We start from the raw sequence: 6,283 nt of genomic DNA, 5'->3' as shown, positions 1-6,283 counted from the left end.
AAGCTTCATTGCATTCAACAAAGTGGATGGAATGAAGGTTCACTCTCGAGATATATGAAAGACTCGACTTGAATTTTATGAGATCTTAATCAAAGACTCGATTTGGAAAGGAGGAGATGTTTCATTTTTTAATGAGGTTGACCTAGGAAAAGAACTATCCTCATAACCCTTATTTCATTTTTTAATGAGCTTGACACAAGATCAGGAACTATGCTTGGCCAGACCTAGTTTCATTTTTTAAGGAGCTTGACATAGGAAAATGAACTATGCTCCGCCACACCTAGTTTCATTTTTTAAGGAGCTTGACATAGGAAAACGAACTATGCTCCGCCAGACCTTCATTAGAATGAACAGGAAGTCGGGGCTTCCAAGAGTGCCACTCCAGGTGGAAGGGTAATATCTCGGAAGTTAGGACCCAATGCCCCCAGGACACTATGCACGATGGCGGCATCACTGGATCCAGGCATGGGATAAGTGGCCACGTAGTTGATCTGTGGTGGGGCAGATGCAACTGGTGGATGAAAACCAGGAGGGGATGACGACTGCGCAGGAGGCACCCGGGGACGAACGAACGATAATTGATCTATAGTCACTATCCTTCCATCGTGTGGAAAGAAAACCACACGGAAAAGTGAAGAGACCAGGGCCCCCATGGCATAAACATAGTCACGGCCAAGGAGAAGACTGAAATCTAAAGCACCTTGGGTAACCGATACGTCTATATAGACGGTTTTGCCTCCCAAAGTAATAGGGAACTTTGGAAGGATCCCTAATGGTTGACTAGTTCCTCCATCAAAAGCCGTCAGATTCGGCGTGACTGGCACAAGCTGTGGGGAACCCAAAGCTTGCCAAGTAGTGGCAGGCATAAGACTGACAGATGCACCCTCATCCAAAATAGTGCCAGGTATTGCCCTATTATAGGCGTGTACTGTGACCTAGAAAGGCACATGGGATGGAAGGCGGGAGGTGGTAAAACGACTCCAGTCGAAGGAAATGACTGAACTACTTGGTGGGAGAATCTTATGATTGCCCCCCTGCTCTAAAAGAACTGAAGCAGGACTCTCGGGAGCAGCTGGGATAGGAGAGTCATTCCGGACTCAGGAGAATCTGAGGAGACGAGAAGAACATGGGAATGATGCTCTTCCAAAACAGAGTGGTCGACGGGTGGTGAACTCGAGTCGACACTCTTTCCGACCAATGGTTGGTCTGGAACAGGCTTGGCACAGCCAGGTTCGGGAAGAGGGGCCTGGACACGAGAAGAATTTGAATCAATCTCTTTGTCAATAGGGGGATGATCTGCGGCTGCAGAAAGACGTTGATAGCCAACGGGTAGTTGGGGTGAAGGATCTGTAAGACTTTCCAAGACAACAGAGGCTTTATCCATGAGCGGACAAAGGTGAAGGGGATGATTGCCTTCACAAAGTCTACAAGGGATTCGAATCTTCCCTTTTCCCTTACCATTTCCAGCTAATAGAGTAGCATCGCCGTGAGCTCCAGAGGACGATGAGGGGCGGGCCGGATCACGAGACCATACTTCTAAGACCCTGGGAATGCCAGGACAATCGCGAAGAAGATGGTCCTCCTTGCATAATCTACAAGGAAATTTGACCTTCCGTGGAGGAGCAGAAGGTGGCACGGTTGGAGGTGTACTCAAGGGAGTAGCTGCACTTTTAGCCTCTCCCTTAGGAGACCTCTTCTTCTTCTTCTTAGCTACCTGGTTACTCGAATTGAGACTTTCACCAGGTGAAGTAGAAGATGAGGACATAGAAGCAGGCGAAGAAGGGGAGAGGTCCACCTTAGAATCAACATGATGTTGTTCAGGTGGAGGGACTGATTGACTAGAAGTTGAAATAGCAAGGACCAAAGAGGTTGAGAACAACCAAACAGGCAACCCAACAGTTAACCCTGGGAGGGACAACATTGCCATGTAAGGAGCACCAAGATTCCCAAACGGAGTGAAATGACCAGGGTTCCCGTCAGAGGGGATCCCTGGGTTGGTGAACCCCGGAAAGGTTGCCATCGAAAAAGAAGCCTACTCAAGCTAACGCAAACAATATCTAACCGGGTAAACGTTAATCGCGACCGAATAAATTTTAAGACAAAGGAACTGAACTTGACCTTTTCATGTTTTAAGATTCGAGAAAAGGACGAAAAGGTGACTCTAGTCGCCTTCGAATGTTTAGTGAGCCCAAAGTGACAAATACTCAGGTGAGCCTTTTCTTTTAGGGAGTCCGAAAAGGATCAAAAGTGACTACTCTGGAGAAACTAGGCAAAGGGTTTACTAAACAAATCTGTAAAACTGCATATACACCTTGGCAATCATATGAAAACCAAGGACTTTCTGTATGGCAGTCAATCTTCCGGAATGTTGTGTTCAGTGCGTTACGGCTTGTAAGGCAGCAGACACGGCTTCCTGTGGATAAAGGATGATAACCTAGTGGGGTATCCCCATATACTCGATGGTACGTGGGAGCACAAATCCGTGTTAGAACACTATTGAGTCACAAAAGGAGGAATCACCCAACCTTAATGTGAAACAACAGTGACTAGGTTTAACGACGCCAGAACACGTCTCTAACCTAGACCTCTAGATGTATGTGTTAAGTTCCAATGCATTTTTAGATTCATTCAATTCATTTTACGGTTGATCTTTGATTAGGTTTCAGTTTCCAGGTCCTACCGTATGTAATCTCTCACAATTTCCTAAATGCAAGCTATATGCCAAAATATATCATTTCATTCGATGAACGCTAGCTACGAAAGAGTTGAGATCTTTCAATCAAACAAAATGATCATAAAACAATCAACAATGACTCTAATGCAGCTAATGGCAATAAACGAAACTTTTCTTTACAGTCACTAATCGCTAATAACAATGAAAAGCTCTAATTTCCATTAACTACTGCAACGCAAAAGAGATTGTTCGTTTTCTTTTCGATGGAAAAATGCACTAAACAAATTTTGAGAGATAATAACAAAGAGTAAAAGAAACAAATTTCACTCAATGAAAACACAATCAAGTCCCTGAAACACCAAGACAATCTTTCAAACCAAGAAAAATCACAAAGACCTCAATGAGCTATGTAATCTAAGCCCAAATGAAGCCAAGCGAAATCCAAACGAAAAAGAGGTAAATTGCTCGAAGAACACAATAAAAAGTTTTGACAACCACTAGACAAGTGCAAAAAGTAGCCAAGAAGTCGACTGGACAATCAAAGAACCAAAAACTCCTACGGAAGGCTCGATGCACAAAGCCACTAGATGCCCTAGGGCTGGAATGTGAAATCGATGGAAAGAGGCAAACACCTGAAGGATGAAGGTCAAAACCAGTCAAACAAAGCTCTGACACACTCCAGTAGTTGAAAAAGATGTGACAAGACAGAAATCCAAGCTCAGAAGGCTTCCAAACAAGCAAACTAGAAAAGTTCACAGGCCTGGCGCGACTGTCAGGCTGTAACTCGCGCTTTTAAGGGATTGGCGCGAGTTGTTTTTGTGCAACATGCGCCCACTGGCGCGACTGTCAGGCAAAAAATCACGCTAATCAAGTTTGCTAGCTTAAAAATAAAAACAAGCAGTCCAAGGCTCGATCAACAGTATCCAGATAGACCAGGTAGCAAGAGACAACTAAAAATTCAACCCAGAAAGCTTATCTAAGCAAGCAAAACAAGAGAAAACCAAAGGGTAAGACAAACTCCAAGTTGTTCGGTTCGTAAACCAAACCGGAGATTGACTGAAGTGGCATTGATCTACTTCGCTAATGCAGAGCAATAGCGTTTCGAAGGCTATCTGGCCGTACTTCAGGCTCCGTCCAAAGTTTACAAATCAAACAACAAATAGTATCAATAGTGGAGTCGCCAAATTGTTGGCGAGGTAAATCCCCTCTGTGGACAGAGGTGATCCCCACTAGCCCAGAATGGGTCTAACAACAATCAAATAATGCTAACACGCAGGTTCCTAATTACAAATTAAAGGTAAATGATGAGAGCCTACTTGGATTCCAACGCTAGTGTTGTAGAAGAGTCGACACTCCCGTTCCTTTGCTCCGGCTGGTCATGATCCTCACGATCTTCATGAATGGACACCTGCACATGCAAAGAACGACACAAATACAAGCATAAAATCCAATAGATGCAATTATATACCGGTCAGAAAAGATATAACTCAAACATCATTACAATGAACAACAAGAGTGGAACCATAATGATAGTCATCTATTATTGATAAACAACAAAGAAGAATACAACCATAGTTCTGACGTCAAATCCTCCTTTGGCTGGGTGATCAGCTACATATGTCTTGCAAAGCTTGTCAGGATTGGGAACAAGCCTCTCTCTCTTTGATTATGAATGCAAAGAAGACTCTTACAGCAATCTCTTAGACTTCTGAAAGTATAATTCTCCCTATGCTCGAACTAGCTTGTCAAAGGCAACGGAACAAGCTTTTATAGATGGAGGAGAAGGAGATAAGATCAACCACACCATCTATGGGATTGGGTTTATCCTCAAAAAGCTATTATGGATAGAGGAAAGGGAGATAATATTAATCACGACATCCATGGGATTGGCATTATCCTTAAAAAGCTTCATGAGTCGAAAGGAAAGAACCTTCGCGCATGTGTTTGTTAAAAAGCTTTCCCAAACTCGGTTGGCGCGAGTAGTACACTGTGGATCCGTGCTAATGGAAAAAGGGAACTTTTTAAGGATATTTTGTAGGAGATGTCTTCAGGGCATATGAAGTCCATACTTAGAGGAATATAATGCAAGTGTTTTCAAGTTATGTCACTTCTCACAGGTCCTGGAATGAGTCCTCCAAAGTGCGGGAGAGGGGTGACAGGGACGGTGACAAATGGTGACAAATTACTGTGTAACAAGGAGGTCTTATCATTTGTATCATCCAAGAATTGTTCATTTGTGTAATGTAAAGGAGGTTTCCCCCTCAAAGAGGCTGATTTGAAGTTGTTTCTCTATCTTTTCTTCTATTTTGTGAGATGGTTGCATAACAATTGGTATCAGAACTTTGGATTCTAGGGTTTCTTTGCTTCAAACATGCCATCGTGGAATTTTCGCTATAACATTTTTTCTACGATGTTTCTGAAGCTAAAATTAAAACCTGTTTGCGACGACTCTTGAGGAACCTCAGGTACTAATTTCAGATCTTGTCTCGCTATATTTTCGGAGATATGATCCAAGGAAATTAGGGTTTTTGCAGGCTCCTGAATTATATCTCAAACAGGCAACTTGGGGGAAATCGTCATAACATTCTCTCTGAGGATCAGATTGAAATTTCATAAAAAGGTATAGAAAGAGAACAAATTGTAGTTTCCTGTGTATTGGTTTCAGGTCTGAGGATTGAAACAGTGACACGTGGCACTTCATACAAGTTCGCTCTACTGAACGAGTATATTATCAGGGAATGGTGGGAGATTTGGAATAACTCTTTCTTGGAGAATCCAATCTTGATCAAACTTGTGGGGTTGGAACGAGGACTCAGAGGGCTACAATAGGAAGAAATATCAGACCTTGGAGATCTGCAATTACATAGATACAACTGATTCAAGATCGAGCTCCTACAAAGCCAAAAACGTTGTGTAGTCTTTTTAAAATTTTTCATAGGTTTGGTTTGAAAAATTAGTTTGAAGGAATTCAAAGGACATAGTCAAGTATAATTATCGTTAATTGATCCCCCGAAGAAAGAAAATGGAAGCACCTAGTAAGAAACCTGAAAGCTCTAGCATGACTCATGAAGAAGAGGAAGAAATGCAACATGATATATCAAAATTACAAGACCAAGTGAAACAAATTTTACTTTCACAAAAAGTAACAGAAGCTACGATGGATGATTTAAAGAAAGGTGTGGAAGCTAAGATGAGTGGTGTGGAATCTAAGATGGGTGGCATGGAAGCTAAGATGGATGGTTTAAATAATGGTGTGGAAGCTAAGATGAATGGTGTGGAAGCTAAGATGAGTGGCGTGGAATCTAAGATGGATGGCGTGGAAGCTAATATGGATGGCATCAAAACTAAGATGGATGGTATAGAAGCAAAACTTAAAGGCAACATGAAAGATTTGAAGATAGATTTGACAAAGTTGCTGCAAGAAATGCTTACTAATGGCGAAAGGGTAGTAAAGGAAACTCATGGCGAGAACAAAACAAATGTTAATAATGATTTCATAGACTCTAACATTAGATTGAAGACCCATCATGTTCCAAAGATCGATATGAGGAAGTTTGATGGCAAGGATCCGGTAACATGGATGCTACATATGGAGCAATATTTCGATCT

This window comes from Pinus tabuliformis, chromosome 8, assembly GCF_031772625.1.
Source record: "Pinus tabuliformis cultivar Carrire ecotype Pingquan chromosome 8, CPIR1, whole genome shotgun sequence".
NCBI classification, from domain to species: domain Eukaryota; kingdom Viridiplantae; phylum Streptophyta; class Pinopsida; order Pinales; family Pinaceae; genus Pinus; species Pinus tabuliformis.
This window is presented reverse-complemented; position numbering follows the sequence as displayed.